At 38.3% G+C, this 25,492-nt stretch overlaps 1 protein-coding gene across 1 annotated transcript in view; it reads right to left on the bottom strand.

The window, feature by feature from the left end:
* ENOX1 (ecto-NOX disulfide-thiol exchanger 1) overlaps positions 1–25,492 on the bottom strand; it is a 424,170-nt gene that overhangs the window by 239,525 nt on the left and 159,153 nt on the right. The window contains exon 3 of the mRNA XM_049647316.1: positions 21,068–21,211. The gene's annotated coding sequence lies outside the window, so the exon portion shown is untranslated. The remainder of the gene's footprint in view (positions 1–21,067; positions 21,212–25,492) is intronic.

The following is a 25,492-nucleotide window of genomic DNA, read 5'->3' as shown; positions in this document are numbered from 1 at the left end:
AATATAAATATAAATATAAATATAAATATAAATATAAATATAAATATAAATATAGCAAATATAAATATAAATATAGGAAATACAAATATAAAATAATAAAAAATAAAAATAAAATAATGCAAATACACCTACAAATGCTAGAATTCACATTCTGTGCAATGCAAACCATATCTGGGGATGCACAGAGCTCACTATGAGGCCAGCTGGGGAGCGAGGGGTCATAATTACCCAATCACTTTTTTGGTGGTGACCACCCGTGACACTGAAAAAGAGAATTGGACTGGCCGGTGAAATAGCTGGTTAAGGACAGGCATAAAGACAGGCTTGGAGAACAAGCCACTCACTAAACAGCAATAGCAGAAGTCCCTTCCCTCTCTCATGCTGGGCCCACTGAAGAGACCTAATTGCCCAGACATCAAGGCGGATGCTCCAGCAGTCATTGCTGAACTCTTGAGGTTCCCACTCTAGCCAACCAAATGATTATTTAACATTGAAGGAATACAGTTAGAACAGAACTCAAGAAAAAGTTGTGCGTTAGTTGTCATGTTAGATGATTACCAATCAGGGGCGCCTGGGTGGCGCAGTCGGTTAAGCGTCCGACTTCAGCCAGGTCACGATCTCATGGTCCGTGAGTTCGAGCCCCGCGTCGGGCTCTGGGCTGATGGCTCAGAGCCTGGAGCCTGTTTCCGATTCTGTGTCTCCCTCTCTCTCTGTCCCCCCCCCGTTCATGCTCTGTCCCTCTCTCTCCAAAAAAAAAAAAAACGTAAAAAAAAAAAAAATTAAAAAAAAAAAAAAAGATGATTACCAATCATTGGCTTTCAATTACTTTTATAATGCAAGGGTCTTTTTTCTGGATTTCAGAATTAAAGCACTACTGTTCCATTTGTCTTTGCCTCCTAAAATAGTTAATTTTCCTATTTATTCCAGTATCTGGTCTTCATGGAAGATATTAACTAAATGTCAATGAATGATCTGGGTATGCATGATCTGAGGAAGTCAGTTGGCAAAATTAACATTTAGAAGTAGGCACCACTGGTTATTTCACACATTATTAACTTATATTACAATTCAAATAAGCTTACAGCTGGCAAAAAAAAAATCTCTTCTGTAAAGTGATCTCAAACATAATAGGCTTAATCAGAGATAAATTAAATTAGGCAGCCATGCATACTACGGCATATTAATTCTGAGTAGTTATTAAATACATTTTCTGTTATCAGTGGTGTGAACAACATTATATGCAAACAAATTCTTCAAGAGGGTAGCAAATAAAGTTTATGTCTGGGATGCTACGTGCCTGACATTTTCTCATGCCTTCTTACACTGTTAAATAATCTTTCCTGCTAATAGTGGCACCAGGTTTAGTTCCCATAAACAAGTCAACTCCACTCCCAGACAATTAAAGCAAAAGAACAGCCGACAACACTGCCAGGGTGGTTTGGATTTTTCCAAAGGGAACTTTCTATGGCAATTTTTAGAAGAAGGCATTAGTGAGTCACAGCTGGAGTAAAACTGTCCAAAGTATAAGGTGGTGAATATTCATTACGTTAAAAAATGACGCATCTCGGGGCGCCTGGGTGGCGCAGTCGGTTAAGCGTCCGACTTCAGCCAGGTCACGATCTCGCGGTCCGTGAGTTCGAGCCCCGCGTCAGGCTCTGGGCTGATGGCTCGGAGCCTGGAGCCTGTTTCCGATTCTGTGTCTCCCTCTCTCTCTGCCCCTCTCCCGTTCATGCTCTGTCTCTCTCTGTCCCAAAAATAAATTAAAAATGTTGAAAAAAAAAAATTAAAAAAAAAAAATGACGCATCTCATTCTGTGTTTTGGGTCACCTACGTTCCCTGAGAATATTTAAAGAAGACAATTATTAAGGTTAAAGGCTATTTTGTAAAGAAGATCCTACCATTCGTTCTTTCCTTAAATAGCAGCAATCTAAACCATCAACTAGCACTCAGATTTCATAAGCGAGCGAACAGTGCTTTTGTGAAAGAAAAAGATACATCTAAGCTTTTGTACACACACACACACACACACACACACACACACACCCTTCTCCTTGATATACCTCTGCCATATTATCTTGTTCTTTTATTAATCAATCAGGCCCTTTAATTCCTATGTCCAGAAGCAATTGAAGTTACTAGGTATGACCACCCTCCCACCCCCAAGCCTGAGAAAAGCATTGGAGTTTCTTTGCGCTTTGCACATTTAAAACTCAATGTAAGGTGACAAGAACATTAAGCTGCCCAGTGAGCAAAATGTGAAACTAATCGCTATCTGTTCTTACCCGTGGGTACAATAATTGGCAAATTAAAGTGCCTGAGGATAGCTGGCCCACCTGCATCAAAAAAGCATCACTTTAAAATGGCTAATGAAGATGAATGGACGCAGCCAGCTTTACTGACAACTCCTTCAAACACCAGAAGACTGAAAAGGCAACGTTAGAGCACCCATTTACTTTCCTGTAAAGTACACACCATGTAGAACTCTTGTTATTTAAAGGAGTAAAATCCAAAATAAAGGAGTAAAATACAAACTCCTTCCATGTGTTTTATACACGTAGGGGTTGAGCTGGGGCTATCACTTGCTCCTCAAAACCCAATGCTTTGCGTTTTAAGCTGAAAAACTGGGTTCAAACTTGCCTACTAAAATGTTGAGTTTGTAGCTTTATGACAACTAGATTCAAAGGTGTGTAAATACCACCAGAAAAGGAAATAAGTTCGTTTTAATAACTTTGCTACTGTTCGTTCATTCATCCATTTGTTTGATCCGTACTGAACAACTACTGTGTCCGAGGCAAGAGATGAATGATGTCTCCTTAAGGAGCCTGTCAACCACTGGAGCCAAGATGCATACACACAGCTAAGAGGGACTACATGTTATCGTAGAAATACTGCCAGAGCACCTCCCTCCCCTTCCAGACTTTGGAGGGGAGAAGACTCTTCCGCTGAATTCTAGGATGACACAGAAGGCACAGAATGGAGAGTTTTTGAGGCTGAACAAACTTGAGAAAAAACTAAGCTGAAATAACAGCACAGGTAAAATCAACAAGAAGGTCATGGTCTGCTTGAAAAAAAAAAAAGAAATTGCCTTCACAATACGTGAAGGAAATAAATACAGGAGGCAAGAGATCAACAGATGATGAAGATACCTATGAAGATAAGCAAGGGTGACGATATGAAGGGCACTGGAAGACATGTCAAGGAGTTTGGATTTCGTTCTGGAGGTGGTTGTTTGCAACGCTCGTGCCAGATAACCTTAGAGTTAGGGAGGGGAACGGAGGCAGACGGAGAAGGCATGGAGGGAGAGGGAGGCCAGGTAGTCAGGACCCTGGGTCCCGCAACTCTGTTTCAACCACAGAAGCTCTGCTAGTATCTGTTTTATATCAGGTCTTAATTTTTTAAGGAACTTATAACATTTCAAATGGTTTTAGATTTACAGGAAAGTTGCCAAGGTGGTACAAGAGTTCCCATAAATGTCTCACCTACTTTCTCCTAATATTAACATGTTCTATTACCTTGGCACATGGTCATAACCGAGAAACACACACTGCATTCAGGCATCATGTCTCTTTATCCCTTGTACACATGCCTTGATGTGTAACAGTGTCTCAGTGTTTCCTTGTTACTCATGACCTTGACAGTCTTGAGAAACATTAGCCAGGTATTTTAGAGAAAGTCCTTCACTTTGCTTTTGTCTACTGTTTTCCTCACGACTAGACTAGGGCTCCAGGTTTTGGGAGGAACGCCAACAGAGGCGAGGTACATTTTTCATCATGTCCTATCAGGAGGCGTGTGATATCAACCAGACTCACCACTTGGGACACTAACCTTAATCACTAGTGTTTACCAGTATTCTCCTCTGTAAAGTTACTGTGTTTCTCCTTCATACATGATCTTATTTGGAAGTCAGTCACTAAGTCCAGCCCCCACTGAAGGGTGAGAGTAAACTCCCCTTCCTGGTGGGAGCCATATATGCCTATATTATGTGGAATTATTTTATAAGGAAGATTTGTCCCTTCTACTCCAATTGTTTACTTGTTCAATCATTTGCTTATATTAGGATGAACTCATATATATTCATTTTATACTTCCAATTGTGACCCACTAGCACGTTATCTATTTTGTTGCTCAAATTGTTCAAGCTTCGGCCATTGGGAACTTTTTTAGGTCATCTCTTCTATCCCTTTGACATACCCCCATTCTTTTGTTTTTTGAGCACTTTATTGCTTTAGGGAATACCAAATGCTCCAGGCTTATACTGTATTTTTGCTGTCTCGGCCCTAGAATCAGACATTCCTCCCAACATTCACAGTTCCTTTCATTGGAGGATAACGTTCAGACACCATTTAGGAAACCAGTATTTGGGCATCAGTATGCTAGCCGCCACTGGGACAGCACTGGCCCCAGGCCCTGTTAGCAGAAAGAGCTAGGAAATTTATGTATACATTCAAGCCCAGGTATTCACCTATAGCTACAATTGTTCCTGTATCTGTCCATCTGTATATATATTAGGCTAAATGTGAGTTTGTACTTGACATGTCCAACTCTAGTCCTGCACTAAAGGGTTCATTCTTTCCAGCCTTCCCTCCTTACTTATCTGCAAATGCCGGACAGAGAGAAATCTGGCTCTCACCATCTATTTATTATTTGTTCATCTCTAGTACCTGAACCTTTTTTTTTTTTTGAAAACAGATTTCCATTCTTTAAAATAATAGGAAGAAAAGCCTAAAAATAAATATTGTAAGAGAAGGTCATTAAATTATTTCATGCATAAAAGTAACACAATTATATTTATATTTTTAGAAATGCTATCCTGAGATGAGGTAAGGATAAGTGTTTGGAAGGATGCTCCACGTCCTTCCGCATGGGAAGGGCCTTCTCGCAGCGATGGAAATACAAAAGCAGGAATCAATTTGAGAGGGGTTTTAGAAGATTAATGCACAGAAGTGATTAAATGTGAGAAGTGAGACAGTGAAGTCAGACACGAATGTGGATTAAATAATTAGGTGCACGGTGTGCTTTTATCTGAGTTAGAAAATACACTGGGAAGAAACGGTTTGGGAAGGAAATAACTGAGTCTGGGGCATTTTAAGTGGAACATCCACGTGGACATGCTTCGAAGGCATCCTGGAATACGGTTCTGGATTTGAAGAGAACTATCCAAGATGTAGAAGTGAATTTCAGGGTCGTAAGCCCAATAAGGAAGATGGAAAACTTTGGGACTGGATGAAAAGGCCAGGGATGCATGAAGAATAAGCAATAGATCAGGGGCAATAGCCTATCCAACGTTAATACTGACAGATACATGCTGAATTCTAAAACAAAGCATAGAAAACGAAAAGGACTTATGAATTGTATAGTACATAGTGCTACAGAAGTATAACAGCATTTTTTTAAATCATTATCATCACTGTAATTGTTCTGTTTTTACCAAATCATTTCAAGTTTCTTCCGGGCACACAGGAAGACTATAATTCCCACTAAGCCTTGCATTTAGGTGCAAACATGTAACTGGTTCCACTCAAAAGAATGTCAATTGCCACATGTAGCGCTAGTCCTGAGAAGCTTCTGCGGGATCCTCTACCTCATTGTCTATTTCACGGTCTATTGCATTGAAACCGGGTGTAAGATAAATCGAGAGATGCAAGACTAAAAGAGAAAAGCTATATGAGGCACTTAATGGATAAATAAAAAACTTTTGAAAAAATTAAACATCCATTTATTATAAAACACTAACCAACTAGGGACGGAAAATAACTTTTCCAATCTGATAAAAAGCATCACTGAAAATCCTACAGATAAAATCGTACTCAATTTTTAATACAATGAAAGAGTCCTCATAAAATCAGAAGCAAGGCAAGGGTGCCCCATCTCACCACTTCTATGCAACACTGTCGAGGAGGCTTAAACCACTACAATAAAGTAAGAAAAAGAAATAGAGGATAAAAATTAGAAACAAACAAAACTGTCCCTATTTGCATAGTTTATATTAAAAAAATCCAATGAAACCTACCAAACAATAATTATAACTAGTAAGTAAATTTATAACATCACAGGGCAGTCTTATTTTTATACTGAGATATAATTCACATACCACTTCACCCTTCTTAAGTGTACAGTTCAATGGTTTTTGTTATATTTACAAGATCGTGCACCTATTATCCTGATCTCATTTCAGAATATTTTCATCACCCAGAAAGAAAACCTGTACCATTAGCACTAACTCCCTATCCCAAGTCCCTGATAACCACTAATCTCCCTCCTGTCTCCATGAAGTTGCCTACTCTGAACATTTCATATAAATGGAATTACATAATAGGCGGTCTTTTGTGTCTGACTTCTTCCCCTTGGCATTTTGTTTACCAAGTTCATCCACATGGTAGCATGTATCCATATCTCATTCCCTTTTTAAAAATTTTTTAAATGCTTATTTTTAAAAGAGAGAGAGAGAGAGAGAGAGAGCAGCGGAGGGGCAGAGAGAGAGGGAGACACAGAATCCAAAGCAGGCTCCAGGCTCCAAGCTGTCAGCACAGAGCCTTACGCAGGGCTCTGACTCATGAACTGAGGGGTCATAACCTGAGCTGAAGTGGGACGGTTAACCGACCGAACCACCCACGTGCCCTTATTTCATTCCCTTGTGTGGCTGAATAATATTCCATTTCATGTATATCCATTCATTAGCTGTTCGGGTTTCCTATACTTAGGGTTTTAGGAATTTACTGCTATGTACATTTGTGTACAAGTTTTTGTGTGAACACGTATTTTCAGTTCTCTTGGGTCTATACCTAAGAGTAAAATTGCAAGGTCAAATGGTAACTCTATGAATAACTTTTTGAGGAAATTCCAAGCTCTTCCAAAGTGGTTGCAGCATTTTACATTCCCGCCAAAATGAATAATGGTTCCAAATCTCCACCTCCTCACCAACGCTTATTATCATCTGCCTTTTTTATTATAGTAATCCAGGTGGGTGTGGAGTGGTATTTTATTGTAGTTTTCATTTGTGTTTTCCTAATTACTAATGATGCTGAGCATCTTTTCATGTACTTATTGATCATTTGTATATGTTCTCTGGAGAAAGGTCTATTCAGCATTTTCCCTATTTTTAAATTGGAGTATTTGTCTGTTTATTGCTGAGTTGTAAGAGTTCTTTGTATATCCTAGGTTCTAGACCTTTACCATATATACAATTTGCAAGTATGTTTTTTCCCACCTTGTAGGTTTTCTTTTCACTTTCTTTACAGTATCCTTAAACGTTTTTAATGTTGAGGAGGACCAATTTGTCTGTTTTTTCCTTTTGTTGTTCATGCTTCTGATGTTGTATCTAAGAAACCACTGCCTAATCCAACGTCACGAAGAGTTATAGTTACGTTTCCTTATAAATTTTTTATAGTTTCGGCTTTTACATTTAAGTCTTTGATTGATTTTCAGTTAATTTTTATGTATGCGGTGAGGAATGGTCCAAGTTCATTGTTTTGAATGTGAACATCTAGTTGTCCCAGGACTGTTTGCTGAAAAGACTATTATCCCCCGATTGAGTTGTCTTGGCACCATTTCTGTAAATCAATTGACCATAGATGTATGGGTTTATTTCTGAACTCTCAATCTATTCCATCGATCCATCTGTCTATCCATCTGCCAGTACCACACAGTCTTCATTACTGTAGTTTTGTAGTAAGCTTTTAAATCTGGAGTGAGTCCTCCAACACTACTCTTTGGCAAGGTTGTTTTGGCTATTCTGCGTCTCTGGTATTTCATAGAAAGTTTGGAATCATCTTATACATTTCTTTTAAAAAGCCAGCTGAGATTTTTATGGGGATTGCTTTGAATCTGTAGATACAGTTGGGGAGTTCTGCCATCTTAACAACGTTAAGTCTTCGATGATCATGTTGCATCTGTCTAATTATTTAGGTCATCTTTGATTTCTTTTGACCACCTTTTTCAGTGTTCACTGTCCACATCTTATGCTTCTTTTGTTATATTTATGCCAAAGCATTTTGGTTTTTTTTTTTTTTTTAATTTTTTTTTCAACGTTTATTTATTTTTGTGACAGAGAGAGACAGAGCATGAATGGGGGAGGGGCAGAGAGAGAGGGAGACACAGAATCCGAAACAGGCTCCAGGCTCTGAGCCATCAGCCCAGAGCCTGACGCGGGGCTCGAACTCACGGACCGCGAGATCGTGACCTGGCTGAAGTCGGACGCCCAACCGACTGCGCCACCCAGGCGCCCCCATTTTGGGTTTTTTTTAATGCTATTTTAAATGGAACTGTTTTATTTTTTCGATGGCTCATTGCTGGCGTAGAGAAATATAACTGATCTATCCTGCAGCCTTTCTGAACTCATTTATTAGCCCCAATAGTTTTGTGTATGTGTGAATTCTTTAGGATTTTCTCCATATAAGACTGTGCCATTTGTATACAGAGTTTATTTTATTCGTCCCTCCCTAATCCAGACATCCTTTATTTCTTTTCTTCTTGTCTAACTGCCTTGGCTAAAACCTCCAGAATATTATTGAATAGAAGTATCAAGAGCAGGTATCTTTGTCTTGTTCCTCATCTTAGGTGGGAAACTTTTTCAGTCTTTCACCAGTAAGTATGATGTTAGCTGTGGGTTTTCATAGCTATCCTTTATCAGGCTGAGAAAGTTTCTTTATATTTCTAGTTTGTTGAATGTTTTTATCACGAAAGGTAGTTTGTTAAATGTTCTATGTCCATTGAAATTATCGTATCGTTTTTGCCCTTTTCTTCTATTAAAATGGTGTCCCACATTGGCTAACTTTTGAATGTTGTACTAACCTTGCATTCCCAGGATAAATCCCACTTGGCCATGGTGCGTAATCCTCTGTACGTGGTTTTTAATTTTATGTGCTAGTATTATGTTGAAGATTTTCATGTTTATATTCATAAAGCATATTGGTCTGTAGTTTTCTTATATTTTTCTGATTTTGGTATCAGGACAATACTATAACTATAGTTTTATGTATTCAAAGTAAGCAATTAGGAGATAAAAAATTAAATTTCACCTAAACTATTAAAAATACATAAAATTCTGAGGAATATGAAATAAGAGGCTAGAAGAATTTTACATTGAAAACTACAAAATATTGTTGAGAAATGTTAAAGCAGACCTATATAAGTGGGGAAAGAATGTCTGTATGCTTATGGATTGGGAGGCTAGTGGTGATATTCAATTCTTCCTGAGTTGAGGCTTGGTTTCAACATATTTCCAATGACAACGCCACTAAGCTGATCATTTTTAGAAACTGGCAAGCCTATTCTAAAATGTATGTAAAATTTCAGAAGAACTAGGAGATTGAAACCAATATTATGAAAGAAGAACAAAGATGGAAAGCATATACCATCTGCCTTGAAGACTTACTATAAAGCTACCATAATCAGTATAGTGTGGTACTAGCATAGAGAGCAACAAAATAAATGGTAGAGAATAGAAAGGTCAGAAATAGAGGCACACTTATATGGTCACTTGATTTCTGAGAATAGCATGAAGGCAGTCGTTCCATTAGGGAAAGGAAAGTCTTTTCAACAAACAAGACTAGAAGAATTTAATGTCGTATACAGGAAATAATAAGCCCAACCCTGACCTCACATAATACACAAAAGTTCATTCAATACAGATCATAAATCTAAATATAAAACTAGAAAACTATTTAAAGAAGCCATAGATTTTTTTTTTTGCTTTGGGGTTTTTTTTTTTTTTTTTTGCTTTGGGGATAAAGTTATTTTAGGATACAAGGAACAGTGTTCATAAAAGGAAAACAGTAATATTACAACCCCCCCCAAATTAAAACTTCTGCTCATCAAAAGACGCTTTAATGTTTATTCATTTTGAGAGAGGGAGACAGAGCATGAGCAGGGATGGGGCAGAGAGAAGGGGAGACCCAGAATCCAAAGCAGGCTCCAGGCTCCGAGCTGTCAGCACAGAGCCCAACATGGGGCTCGAACTTACAAACTGCGAGATCATGACCTGAGCCAAAGTCGGACGCTTAACTGACTGAGCCACTCAGACGCCCCTTTAATAAACATTTTATAAAGAAGATCTATGAATGGCCACTAAGCACATAAAGAAGGTTTCCACATGAGTCATCAAGTAAAACACGTATTAGATAACAAGGAAATACCACTAAAAACCCACCAGACTGGCTAAAATTCAAAAGACTGACAATATCAAATGTTGTTGAGGATGTGGAACAACTAAACCTATCATTTGTTATTGGTGGGGATGTAAAATGGTGCCACTACTTTGGACAAAGACCTGGTAATTTCTTATAAAACTGAATATGCACTTAACGACTTAAAATTCCACTCTTAGAATGTGGAACTAGTAGAAATGAAAGCCTATGTTGACAAAAAGCCTCACTCAAGATTGTTCATAATAACTTCATCTATAATAGTCAAACCTGGAATGAGCACAGGTGTCCATCCAAGGAAGAATGGATAAACTGTGGTATATTCATATAACACGGTATCACTAAGCAGGAAATAGAAATGCACTACTGATAAACTCAGGGACAGAGTAATCTCAAAAACATCATACTGTGTGAAGGAAACCCGGCACAAAAGAGTACATAGTGTATGATTCCGTTTCTATGAAGTTCTAGAACTAGAAGTAATTTACTCTGGGTGGTCGAAGAGGGCTGGGGATTTGCGGGGAAGGGGTAGGAGGGCATTTTCTGAGGTGATATCGGTTTGAGTAGCACAAGGAGAGGCATTGTCAGAACTCATGAAAATGTAAACTTAGGATCTATGCATTTTATATAAACACATATTGTACCAAAAAAAAAAAAAGAATTATAAAAAAATCATAAACTTTGAATTCTGGCAATGATATATAAGCCAAAGGACTGTGTGTGGGGGGAATGGTGCTGATGTCTACAACTTACTTGAAAATGTGTCCCAAAAGAAGATGGATTCGTGGATGGACAGAGGGATGGGATGAGAGTGGTGGATATATGAGTGTTCACTGTAAATTCCTTTCAACTTTTCTGTACGGGTAAACATAGTCATAGTAAAATGCTGCAAAAAATATCTTTAAAAACGGAGTCTTTCATAATAAATAATAAATGAATTTAAAAAATCAAAAGAAGAAAGCCCCACCAAGCTTGTAAGATACCAGTCATGTGAATCTGGCAAGGTATTTAAATAGTCTACATCTGAATGTCCTTCTTTATAAAATGTGAGTGATAAATAATATAAATAATACCTTCTATACAGGATTGTTAAAGGACTGTACTTGATATATGTGAAAAACAGTTCCTGGCACAAAGAAGCACTGAGTAAATGTTTTAGGGACTATTTTCAGTGAGCATGGAGTGCCTGTGGCCATAAACCCACAAAAATAAAACGTCTCAGAAACAGAAGAGGAGGACAACGTTTGCACATTTTGTGAAAGCAATTGTTATATTTGCTGTGTAGATAAAATCAGATTCACTGTGATTTTTTTTCTATGCATAAATGTCATTTATTAGGACCTCAAAGTGAATGAGCTAGTAGAAAGGAAATACTATATTTTTGAAAACCCATAAAGCATATTTTTAGACATGGTATTTCCTTGACTTTCATTCCAGGGAAACACTAACACACGGCATGGAGCATGCTGGGCCCAGAAAAGAAAGCCTGCCAGATGCCACGGCAATAAACAGAGTGAGTCCTTGGAGAGGAAGCATAAAACGAGAACATGTAGCATTATGTCTCCCAAACCCTTCCCATCTGGTATTTAGCCCACTGAAGTCGTGGGGTTTTTGGAAATTCACCCTTGTAGGCCACCTTTAATTAATTTTCTTATTTATTTGCTCAGTAAACATTTCAATCACAGCCCACTCTGGGCAAAGTTCTCAGCATCGCCCTCCAGGACTTAATGAAAATGAAGCTGGGTTAGGTCATCTTAGAAAAAAAAATTCTAAATGCAGTAAAATTAAGAGGATAGTACTGTCTATACCGGCCCCGTCCTTTTTCAATATTCACTTTAAAAATGCAATTTTAGCATTTTTAATCAACAGATTAAGCTACTGCATATTTTCATAAATGACAGAAATCCTCAGGAAGGAAGGTAGCAGAATTTATGTGGGTTATATCTTTGCTGAGAAGTGTGTAAGTAAAATTACATTTTTATAAATTGTATTTTCTATAGTGTTTATAAATATTTTTATAAATGCAAGTGGAATTTCTTAATGTGATATCTTTTACTAAACTGCAATTTAGTGATGTCTCTAATAAGAAAAATGACCTCTAGAATACTGAAAGTTGTTTCATTTTATGACTGCTGTTTCTTGGGTTGTCAAATATACACACTTACGATAATTCCAAGAAAGTGTGATTAATCGATTTTTACCCAGGATTTTAAAACAACAAAGGAAATCCTTTTAAATGAAAGGAAAAGTACATTCCATTCCCTTAACTCATCTTTATTTTGGGATTACACTTTCTCTGCTAAAATTTAGGATGGAATTTCTAACAGGGATGGCATTGTTCAGTAAATAGCATTCCTTTGTGTGCGTGAAACATTTCAACTGAATAAAAATGGTCTCAGACTTTTTAATCTGGAAAACTTTTGCCTATAGTATTTATTCAAATGTTGTCCATATTTTCAGGAAAGAATTTAGAAAAATGGCTTTCTCATAAAAATATGTCGTTCGCTTGTGTCTGTTTAAAAAGGAACTCCCTCTCCTACCTCCAGTGCTCCCACGCACACACACACAAATCCTGTGCTATCAATAGAAGCTAAAGATAAAATTAAAGAAACACTGGCTGCATGCCAAATTCTGGGATAATAGGGAAGAGAAAGCTGGTAGGCAATCACCTCTCCCAGCCCTTATCTTTTTCTCCCACTTATCAGTCTGGGCTGGGGGCTGCAATGTCCATTCTCTATGACCTCTTTCTTGACTGGAGACACAAGCTGTGAGTCAGGTGCCCTGTACTTTAATGTCTTATTATTCTTTCCCTTGAGTGAAACCTTACTGTTGAGGGGAAATAAAATGTTAACACGTAAATGAAAAGACTCAGTCACTTGTAAATCATCTTCCTGGGTCTCACCACCAATACACCTGCAATTTTAAAACACCGTTTCAATTTAAATAGTAATAAATTTGTCAAAGAAGTATATTGAGACCTATATTCAAATAAAGTTTACCACTGACTTTAGGTTAATATACTGTTTTCTAAAATAATACAAATGGCGTAGAATGGTCAAGGGCCAAACTTCTGTTAATTCCTCCCAGTGTGGATCATCTTAGAATAAAATTATTAGGGGGAAGTTAGGGATTCATGAAGCAGGATGGAGAGGGTTTTGTTGTTAACAGTTGTTGAGGCTTTCACTAGCCAACAGCTTATACTACTGTATTTATATAACTGTCCTTGAGATTAAACATCATGTGATTCCAACAAGTGTGTTCTTTCTGGTTCACCCAGATTAGGGAGCTTTCCCATGTTAATTTTGTCTCTTTCAAAAGCATCCTTGAAATTCTTTGTCCTTAATTATTTATGTCTATATCTCAGGTGGTAAGAGCACACTTGACATTTACAATTTTTCTGGGTTCCTAACACTTACCAGTTTTGTTTTCTGCCTAGACTTGTTAGCCTAATTTTGTCCTCAACACTTTTAGGAATAATGCATTATTTCCCCTTGCATTTTGCACAGTTGCTTATTGAGGAATCCAAATTTAGGTTTCAATTTACTCAAAATGAACTTGATGATCCTCTCATCTGAACCAAACTCCTGATAGTTTTTTACTGTTTTCCATTCCATTTCAAATTTTGACAGATACTTTCTCAAATTATATTTGAAAAACTTGCAATCCAACATCATGACCAGCTGTCTTTCTGCCAAGCCACTGATGGCCTTGCTATTTTTCTTTCTTTCCTTTTTTTTTTTTTTAATTCTATGGACTCCAATATAAAAGTAAAGGAAAATAAATATAAAGGGATGACAGTAGGCCCATTACTACTGGGCACATTTCCTCAGTTTCTTCTGCAACTCCATCTTTGTGGTTGGGATCAGAGCAGAGCTGCCCTACTCCTGAGAGAATGAGCCTGCAGAGGAAGGCGAGGAAGGCTACAGATTTGGTGATAATTTCAGTCGAGTCCCAGGACAACAACTTGGAGGCACACAGATGGATAGAGCAGACATTTTACTTTCTAAAGTAAAATCTGCCGAAATAAAGGATGTACGATTTATTGGAAATTCCACCACACTTATTAACAAACATGCCAAATGAGAACCTGAGGCCATCTGCAGATCTATCATTACAATGGATACTGATAAAAATCATAATTTAATGTTAGAAAATAGCACTAATGAGCTCATATTGGGAATATCTGGACTACTAGAACAAGCCCTACTTAAAAACATATGTGGGTTAAGATCGAAAGCATTTCCCTGCTGATTCTAGACATACAGGAAAGTCCAAGTGTTATGGTGATGCCCAGCACAGTAGCTATAAGTAATGTGAGCAAGAATTTCTGACAGAAACTCTATTTTCTGAAGACTTATACTCAGTTACAAAAGTCTGCTGAAAGCTAAACTTGGCCCAAATCTTAGCTTAGCAGAACTCCATCAAATACTACAAAAAATAAAGACCAAGGGGGAAAAAACCCTACAGACTTGACTTTCAGAAAAGACCAGGACATTGCTTGCAAGGGAGACCAAAGAAAATTCTCAATACTTATTAATCTTTTCATATAGAAAATTTCATTTGGCAAGTGGTAAGATAATTTACAGTATAATAATTCCCGGCATCTTGAAGGGAATAAATAATTAAAAAGAGTGAGAATTGAACCCAGGAAAGGCTCTGTCAATTCTAGAAATAATTGCTTTTACTCTTGAATTTTTCAAAGTTGCATTTTTTTTTTTTAGTGGTGTCAGTTGGGGCAGCCCACAGTCATATACAAAAATATGATTGACCCCCCCCCAAAAAAAGCTTTAATCTCTTAGAATAACAAAACAGAACAGAATATGAGAAGGGTGTAAACTCTTATATACACAGCTTTTAAATTTTTAAGGGAGTAGACACTTGTTTTATAGCCCTAAACAATCTGGGAACCCGAAACAGAGACTTTAATTCTAATAACTCTCGAAAATTGATGCTCTCCGTTAACTCTGATCTTCCATTTGTTTTTAGACTTCAGTTTTCAATCATAGGAGGTCGAAATATGCTGAAGTTAAGTGTTCTAGTAAATGAAGGATGATTACTAGGAAGGCTAAAATACCTCCAAGTCAAATGACCACACAACCTCTACAAATATTTATTACTGTAACCTCTACAAATATTTATTACCTTGTTTATTCATTCAACCATTCAGAAAGATTTATTTAGTCTGCACTAGGTAAAACACTCACAAAACAACCCTAAAATCTGCTAAAAACAAGTACAAATATATGTTCCTTTGAGGATTTTTGATAGTGCCCCTGTTTTGAAGACACCAGGCACCAAACAAATATTTAACTTTACATCTCGAAACTGTTAACATCATATCTAACTTTTTAAAATATCTAACACACATTTTTCCAATGTTGTTATGAAACCAAGAGACAAAAGGAAACGTTTGGTTGGTCGAATGGAAAAGGAAAGTCCTCCCAAAACTAGCTGACCTCCAAGATGTTGATGTGCAAATACACTTTAAAATCTCTCTCTCATGGACACCAACTGCACCTCAGCATCTAAGGGTTGGAAGTAATCCCTTCTTCCTTCTTGCATTCTCTCTTTGTCTTTGCTCTATTTCTTTTGTCTTTTCTCACTGTTTGGACACATTTGACACTTGTGTGAGATGGAAGCCACATTGGAAACTGTCCATCGGAAAAATCAGGAGGGAGGGATGAAGGCACATCTAACAGTAACAACAAAACAAAATAGAAAAGCTTGCTGACAAGAAGGAAGAAAAGGTTTTGTAGTATATTTTAAAGAGCAAATGCTTCCCGGTACCTCTTCTGTGGAAGGCAGGAAACAGCAGCACCACGTGGTAAACCTGTGTGTCTACTGTGAATGATAAAATGGGTGCAGGAAGATGGTTGTCCAGAAAAAAAGAAGGCTGGTAAATGTCCTTTTATGAGAAGGTAGATGTACTTTATTTGGGAAACTACATGATAATTAACTACTAAGAATGAGCCAGATGTCCCTATATTAACAGATAATTAAAAAAAAATAACAATGTTGAAGGGTGCTTGGGTGACTCAGCCCGATCGGTCAAGTATCCCGCTCTTGGTTTTGGCTCAGGTCATGATCTCACGGTTTGTGAGTTCAAGCCCCAAGTCCAGCCCTGCACTGATAGCACAGAGCCTGATTGGGATTCTCTCTCTCCCTCTCTCTATGCCTCTCCCCCACTCATGTGCACCTTCCCCCAAAATAAATATTTAAAAAATAAAAAAAATCATGTTGAAGAAAAACAAGTTGCAAAGGTATACATTCAGTATGATCTCACCTAGGTAAACTTAAAAATAATATTCCATATAGATACATCTACCGACTTACAATAGTTATGGATATATATCTATATATTTTTATTTCCATAAACAGTATATATAATAAATATAATATGATATGATATGATATGATATAATATAATATAATATAATATAATATAAATGGAATAATATACAGCAATATTATTATAGTTAATATTACTTCTGGGGATGGATGAATAGGAAGGATGTTGTTTTTTTTTTTTTTTTTTTTTTTTTAAAAAAAAGAGATCCAAAGCAAATATAACAGTATCAACATATTAAAATATAGGGGTGGATACATAGGCCTTTTTCCTTTCTATAGGTTTAAACTACTTCATAATAAAAATATAGTTTAAAAATCATGGTGTTTAAAAGAAAGATATTGTAGAAACTTAGGCTATTGGAATGAACTATTCCAAAAAAGAAAAAAAAAAAAAAAAAGAATGAATTATTCCAGTAAGTCCAATTTTCTTACTTTTGAGCCTAGAATATACAAGGCTGATTATTTTCCATCTTTAGCAAGAGGAACAATGGAGAGCTAATGTAGAAGAAAAGACTGTCCTTGATATGATAAGTCAGTGGCACTTTTGGCAAATGGATGATAATTTCCAGATGGAAGTGAATTATCTGCACATAATTATATTGAATCCTCTGGCTTTAAAAGAGTGTTTCAATCATACAGTATCCATGTAAGTCACTCTTTTCTTCCTTATGGGGTGTAAATGTGAGGTTTAAGGGATGGTTAATGGATGCTACATTTTCACTGCTGCTAAAAATGTATAATTAGAGACTGGATTTTGGAATAACAATTTGGACATTTAAAGTATTGATTAGCTGTTCAAGACCACAGTTGACTTTTTTTTTTTTTTACCTCTCACAAAGACAGACTTTCTTTCTTTCTTTCTTTCTTTCTTTCTTTCTTTCTTTTTTTTTTTTTTTTCCCCTAAACTGCCATTAAGCATTTTCTAACGTAATTCCAAGGAGCTCACGGGTACTGAAGTACTGAAGCGGGACGGAAACTTACAAACATTTTATTAACTTTGGATCATTTGCAATTATTAGAATTAACAGCAAAGAGCCAGAGAGGTTTTGGTTTTTGTTTTTGTTTTAAATCATAGTGGTAAATAAGCCTGAAATGTTTCACTCGTGAGGCAACAGTCATGAGATGTATCGTTAAATACGAGGGGTGAAAATATATCACAGACGCGAGTGGTGTTACACGGTACACATTTTTCTGAAAAAAGTAGTCTCGACGCAGGAGGATTAGATATATACCCACAATAAGAGGGCATATTGACCTATAATTTTCAATATTACATCCTTGTATTTTTTATTATATGCTATTTTTCAGCTACTAGAGGAACACGGTCTCATAAAGCTAATATTTATTCTTCCATGTTTATAGAGCTAGTAGTGCATTTCAGGAAATGAGAAACTGAGAAGTCAAATATAACTTGGTGTCTTGAGCACAAAAGAAGACAGAACAGGAAAATCACCATGTTTAAAAAAAACCTGGCTGAGTCATAAAGTGTTAAATAATTAAATAACACAAGATAAGGGAAGCCTCAGATGTTATTTCTCTCTTCATGCATGTAAGCCTTTTTATAAACGATACATTTTATCATGTAGGATTCCTCATTTTACTAGAAAGCAGAGTTCTCTAGTCCAGGCCCTATTTTCATCTCTGTACTTATCACGTGTTATTTTGTAGACATTAAGGCAGGTATTAAGTATAATCTATTATAACAATCCAGATATTCCTACTTGGCTGGCGTTGTGTCTTTAAGTCATGAATTCTTCTTATTTTGTTAATAAGTAACCTCTGTAAATTCAATTACTTCTTAACATTAAATCAAAAAAGAAAAAATAGGAGGGAGTGAGAATTTTTCGTTGGAAAAGTACCTGTATTTTGGTAAATGTCTCAAAAAATCAGAGCCTTAGCAACCTTCTGTGGGAGAAATGTCCCAAAGCTCCATTGTTTTTACATTCTTTCAGTTTACAACTTTCCTTGGGACCTTGGAAGGATCCAGAAAGATAAACGTCATCAAGTCATTTCCCCAGTCTCTGCTTGAAGAATGAAGTAGGGGCCACCAATAAGCAAGTGAGGGAGGAGAGAGAAATGCTGGTGGAGGGTAGGTGAGGCAAGGGATATGGGATTGAAGGGAGAGAGAGGTTCCGCTGCAGTCAAGGGCCCTTTAAGCTCCCCCAAAACGGATCCTCGAATTTCTGAGGAAGCCCGTGACATAGAGTAGGGAGTTGAAACTAGGGCACATGGTGAAAAGGCAGTGAAGAAATATTCCTTTGTTATTTACCTGTTTTCAGTCTTCCCTCCTTTTACTCCTTTCTCAGTGACTGAGCTAATAATACCTTTGTAACATCAACCCTGCTAATACTCTGGGGTCCAGGTTCTGTCTTTTCCCTAAATCCTCAGAACTGTCCTCTCTTTGCTATTTTCCTGCACTGAGTTCTGATATTACCTTTCCCATATCCACGTTCCTGTATCAAATACCAGTGATTTCCTTTAAAACACCAAGCCAGAAATTCTGGTCTTCCGAAAGAGAATTCATAACTGCATGTTACTGTCTTTCTGGACTGCCGGGAAATAAATGTAAGCCCAGAAGAGAAGCATGATGGCGAGGGAAGAGAGTGATCCCAGTGCTAAAAATTGGGTTCCTAGGTGCAGCCCCACCCTTTATTCAACTCTGCCAGTTTCAGCATCTTCAATTCCAGGTGAGGAGCTTGGAGTCTGGGCAGTCCTGGTCCTCTCTGCAGGCACATGTGAAGGAGGGCTGAATCTGGTTGTCACAGTGACTGGGTGCCTAGGGAGCTACTGGTCGTTGGCCCCAGGAAACCAGGGCTGTTTAGCCATTCTAGAACGCATGGGATAATCTGGCATCATCAAGAACTGCCCCCACCTCGAAATGTCAATAATGGCCCCACTGACAAACACTGATAGATGATTTTTAATGCTCCTTCAATCAGTCTGGACTCTTAAACTTAAGCAGAGTGTAGAGATCTTTAGACACTCAGAAAAGAACTGTGAGGCTGCGCAAATTTCTGGATTATACAATTTCATAGAAGAAGTTCAACAAAGTGGGTTCATTTCTCCTGAAGAGAAAAAGGATCACTTGGCAACCGAATCTGTGATGATACAGGGGGCTCTGACCAGTAAGTTCTCTCCCTCCAGGGAAGAAGGAATGCACCATCATGCTAGGACATCCGGAATTACCTTGGCTTTCGCGACAACAAGGTTTCTAAGGAAGGAAAATCTATATTAGGTTTAAAAAGGAAAGTGGATTCCTAGGTTTGAAGGCAAATAGATTCTCATTAGTTTCAGACAGCTCAAGCGGGGTCTTGCTTACAGATGAGGGGAGAACGTTTAGGTAACTTCTGAAGTCCTTTCTAGCACTTCCGTTTCTATGGATACACTTATTAGGTTTCTACACACTATGATTTGCTACCAAATTGGCAGACTGGAAAGTTGAAGGTGGGGGCACAACTTCCCATCCCTCTCCCCCAGTACGTCCTGCGTGCCTCACACTTCAAAGTGCGTCAGTCATGAGGCCCAACAAAGAAGGGTGCAGAGGGAAAACGGGAATGTACCAGCACTGCAGTGAAATCTACTTTGGTTTCTCAGTAGAAATAAAAGAAATAAAAAGAAAACCCACAGAAAAGGGCCATTAGGGGAGAAAACATTTGTCACCTTGGACAGAATAAAAGTCCAACCAAATGAAATAAATGCCTGTGGAAAAAGACGTGTCGTTCTAGGCAAAGTACTCGGTTCCTTCTCCCTTGCTCTTCATTGAGTTTTTGTCCACTCAATGTACCAAGCTTTACCCTCTCCCCTGTTTATTTTTCCACCTATGAAAGATGCATGGATTGAATTCAGCCTTCGGGTAGGTCTTTGTTGGAAAGTACTTTCAAAGTAAAAGTGTTTTACTTGGCACTGTCTCAACAGCAAAACATGTACTTCCAAAATAAAACGCTTGCTTTGCAGGCAAGCTTTTTTTTTATTGAGTAAACAACAATATTGTTCGCAATTTTTCAAGCTGTTAATATACACGTACTAAAAGACAACAACAACCCTGTTCTATCATTGTAAATCAGAGGGTGAATACCCCTTGGCAGAGCTACATGAAAACACTCTGGTCACTGAGCCTTTATAATTTAAAAGCTGTCATAACGATCATACTAGTTGATATTGACAGATGAGGTTTTGATTTTTAGTGTTTCAAAATAGAATTTATCCACAAGGCCTCTAACTAATTGGTAGCACTTAACAAAATATATAGACATCCACTATAAATTTATTAAATCTATCCCGTTAGAATTTATAGAACCCAAAAATAAAATTTGTTTCAAGCCCAAGTGGGGGATATTTTATTTCTAATATCCTTGTAACATTCTACAGAGTATACAATAATAAGTATGAGAAGTAGCATATCAAATTTCTTTTCATTTCTTTTATCTGTCTCCCAGTGAAATCAAGGGATTACAGTCTGTGCATATTCTACTTCCAGAGTTCTTATTACAATGGGGTAGGACTATTATCCACTTTAAAAATATCCCTCAAAATTAATATCTTCACTAAGAGAAATTAGAAAAAAAATTAACACAAACCTTAAGACCTCCGGAGGATCAGAAGACAAATAGGTTCTCTGAGGACTTGGTTGAAATAATGCATTCACAAAAGTCTTTTAAATGGAAGCTGTTCACAAAGGGAGTCCCATGGAAGACAGTGTGGCTTTGACATGCCAGGTGCTTCTGGAAGGAAAGAAAAAAGCGCGCTATTAGGAAGTATCCAAGTGCTATTACTGCCAGTCCCAGCCATCATTGTATTAGCATCAATTGCTATTATTAATATAATGGTAGGAATTTCTGTAATCTTGTGTCCCCCAATTCTTATTTGTAAATGGCAGGGTAGGAAAGTAAGCTCTCAGCTCTGTACCTGAAAACTTTTAAAAGCCAGGAGTATTTTACTAACTCTTATTTTTCTCATTATCTAAGCAGGCTAGGATTGAAGAACTGTACATGGGGTATGAGGACAGAGGCAGCAACACTGGTATTTAAGGGATTCCGACCAGCACAGCAAGGGCCTGCATACATACGGGCTCTTTAATTTGAACCACAGGCCTGCAACTGAGAGAGAACTGGCTCCATTTTATGGATGAGAAAACGAAAGCACAGACTCCTGATGCCGGGCTTAGAACCCAGGTCTGTAAAAGTCCAAAGGCTTCATGGCTCGCTCTTTTCCTCATTTGACTCTGTGGCCTATGGGATTTAGAAAATATATATTTTTAAATTTTTATAATGTTTATTTATTTTTGAGAGAGAGAGAGAGTGAGAGAGAGAGAGAGAGAGAGAGAGAGAGCATGACCAGGGGAGGGGCAGAAAGGGGGAGACACAGAATCCAAAGCAGGCTCCGGGCTCTGAGCTGTCAGCACAGAGTCCAACCCGGGGCTTGAACTCGTGAACCACGAGTTCATGACCTGAGCCGAAGTTGGATGCCGAACAACCGACTGAACCACCCAGCTGCCCCTAGAAAAATATTTCACAAACAGAATTGACAAGAGAACAGACAATGCAGCAATTTATTAAATTAATCCAAATATCATTAAATTTAGGACATTTTCTTTCCTAATTTGCTTTAGTTTTATGTATGGTACCATCATAATGGAGTCACAGGAAATACAGACTCCCAGTTGTAAGCGGGCCAGCCTTTCTCCCATCTTTGATCTTGGGTTTTCTTGCTACGGATGGGAATGCAAGCCACACCTTCTGTGGTATCTCTGACTGGTATTCCTGTGTCTCCTCATGGCTATATCCATCTTAATGGTTGAAGGTGACTGGGAGGGCTGGGCAGGGCACCATCTAGATTTCTATTCTCAATTTTAGTCAAATGTCTACATGTTTCCAGTCTCTCTAGTGCCAACACAGCCCCTCAGCCTACCCCCCCCCCCACTGGCTGGCCCAGCACCCCCTCTTACACGGTGTTTCGGGGTCACTGCCCACCAATAACAACTTCAAAATCTCCCTCGAAGTTCCAGCTTTTTATGCCACTGACTTCCGAGTATTGGGACTTTTAGCTCATGTCCACACCGCGTTTGGGGAGCTCCTCAGAAAAGCTTTGAGAATGACGGAGTGAGAAGGTCACACATAACTTTAACAAGTTTTTGTTTTATTTTTATTTTTGGCAACAAAAGCTTAAGTCGTGGATAAAGAAATAGGGAAAAGACGATTGATAGCATTTTCAGAGTTCTGTAGGACTGGAGCCTGGGATTGTTACATCAGGGGGAAAAAAGAAAAAAGAACAGAGCCAAACAGAGCCAGTTTATCTTTGCATAAAAGAAGGAAGAAGGGCTTGACAAAGAGCAGGGGGGGGGGAAGTATTTGGACCATGGGATCTAACAGAAATGACAGGAATGAAAATAAATAGAAACTCTTCTTAAGACCTCATATACTAGCGTTCTGTTTTCTTCACATCGCTCAGAAGCAAAGTTTCAGGTTCTCTGCCTAAAGCTGCAGAACCTGTTTCCCATAAAATCCCAGGGGCAATTTTCAAGTATTCACTCAGCCACTATTGATTGTTCCATTTATTTATGAGGTGATCAATAAGTCAGAAAACTCCAAGAATATGGAAATGAGCAAGACAGTCCTCTTCTCAAGCCTGTTAACTTTCCTGGAAGGGGATGTAAGTAGGATGTCAGAAATTATAAGAAGGGCATACGAATAAGTGTTTGAAAGAACGGGGTCTGGACCAGACTACCTAAGGTTGTTCCTGTTTCATTACTTACTAGCTGTGCGACCTGGGGCGAGGTATTCAACCCTTTACCCTCAGCTTTCTCATCTGCAAAATGCAGAAATGATGCACTTCCCGCGCAGGCTGTTGTGAGCATGAACACAGGTTATACGATAACCTATATAAAGCGTTAGGCAAAATGACCGGCACAGAGTTAAGAACCCATCGAATGTTAGGAAGAAGTAATACGACTGTACTGCCAGATAACAGACCGGAATGGTGTCAGTGAGGCAAAAAGTGCTCCAGAGCTTTAGAAGTTGGGGATCCTCTCTGTAGGGGATGAAGGGAATCAGCAAGGCTGCAGTGGGAAAGGTAGCATTCAAGATCGACCGTAACTAAACACGCACGAATGATTAGGCTTTTATAGAAATCCTCTGAAGATAATTGAAAAGCTAGAAAATGAGCTACTTTAGGGAAAAAAATAGGCCCATGAAATTAGACATTATTTCCCAGGATTTGGTGTGAAAGTAGATATCTACCATAACAACACAGCCAGGGAATGATACAAAGAAGAAAATATATGTATCGCTACGAACAAAGATATAATATCTCACTGAACCCTGTTTTGTTCAACTGTAATCCAAAATGACACTATGGCTTTTAATGGAACTTGGCAAGCTCTAGACATACCATTTTTAAACTTAGCTTCAAATTTAAATCATAGGGCTTGTGACTCAAATCTCCAATGTGACCTTTACAGGGCATTGTTCAGGAAAACATGCCTGTCGCTGTGCAGAGGAACTACACACCCTTTTATTCTTGAAAGTATAATGAAAAGATGGACTGTATTGTTATAAGCACAGAGCCACAGAAGGATCGTGACTTTTGATTTTCTAGAAGCAGTGAAAACAAAGACTCTATTTGATTTTGCATCATTCATTTCGAGATGTTGTCTTATCCTGTTAATGAATGTTCCCATTTCCTTCATATTCCGGACTTTATTCAATTCAAAAGAAGCTTAGCAAGAATCGCATCATTTATGGATTTAAAATGCAGTCCCTCTGAAGTCCCTTTTTAGGGGACTTTCTGAGCCATGCTACTTTGTCCTTGCCGGACCCATACGATATCGTACTAAACAGAAGAACTGAAAGTACGTAAGGCTTGAATTCTTCCCCATCCTCCCTGCTTCCTGGCCCTGGAAGGTCTGCGTGAGGAGAGTGAATCTGCAAAACACCTGGTAGCATCCTTCCCTTTTCACCCTTCTTTATCCCTTCCACTGAATTAGGAAATCCCACCAACTTATCTTCCCATTCATCCAACTCACGATGTTATACTTCACGCACTACCATAAGCTTCTAGCTGGTTTTCCTTCTTGTAGCTCATCCTGAAAATAGTCAAAAGAGGAGTCATCCTCTCTGACTGGTCTATGGTGGTGATAAACAAATATCTGGAGAAAAAAAAACAAATGAATGACTACATAAGTGAAATAAAACCCAATTCTAATTATGTATATCCACTACTGAAGAACCTACAATGGTTTCCTATTTTCTCAAGCATCAGATCTAAGCTCCTCATTAAGAAGAGATGTTCCCACCATCCTCTCTAACTTTAAAACAGGCTGTTTCTGACCTAAACCCTTGGGTCAAATAGAAATGGTTTGTTTATTATATTACAGTGAATCTCACCTAGGGGTACGTCCCAATCGTCCAAGTCTACCGAACTGGAATCAGCACGTGAATGGTATCACCATAGGCATTTTAAAAAAATGCTCCACAGGTGATTCAGACCAGATGTACATCACTTGTTAAGAACCATACTTATTCGTATGCCCTTCTTATAATTTCTGACATCCTCCTTATATCCCCTTCCAAGAGAGTTAACAGGCAGATTACCCTCCTCTGCCGTCTCCTCTTCTGCGTATGAACCCATCTTTCACAGCACACTAGAGGCCTCCCCTTCAGTGACTCTTCCGAGGCCACAACAATATTTTATCCCTCTCCTGGCTTCTCATTATAGACTTAAAATATTTTAAACTAGAAAGATCTCCCGTTGATTCTCTTGCTTGACTCTCTACTAGTATCACACCCTTGTGTAACCTCCTTGTCCTCCCCACCTTGAGTGTGGGCTGGATTTAGTGACTTTTAGTGAACAGAATATGGCAAAGGTGACGGAAAGTGACATCTCTCTCGTGCTCTGACTCTGATGACAGCAGCTGCTTCGTTGTGAACTGCCCAGTGGAGTGACCCATTTGGTAAGGAACCGAGGGAAGTTTCCAGCTGATGACGAGCAAAGAACTGCTGAGGCCC

Source organism: Panthera uncia, assembly GCF_023721935.1.
Source record: "Panthera uncia isolate 11264 chromosome A1 unlocalized genomic scaffold, Puncia_PCG_1.0 HiC_scaffold_16, whole genome shotgun sequence".
In the NCBI taxonomy this organism is placed as follows: Eukaryota; Metazoa; Chordata; class Mammalia; order Carnivora; family Felidae; genus Panthera; species Panthera uncia.
This window is presented reverse-complemented; position numbering and strand designations above follow the sequence as displayed.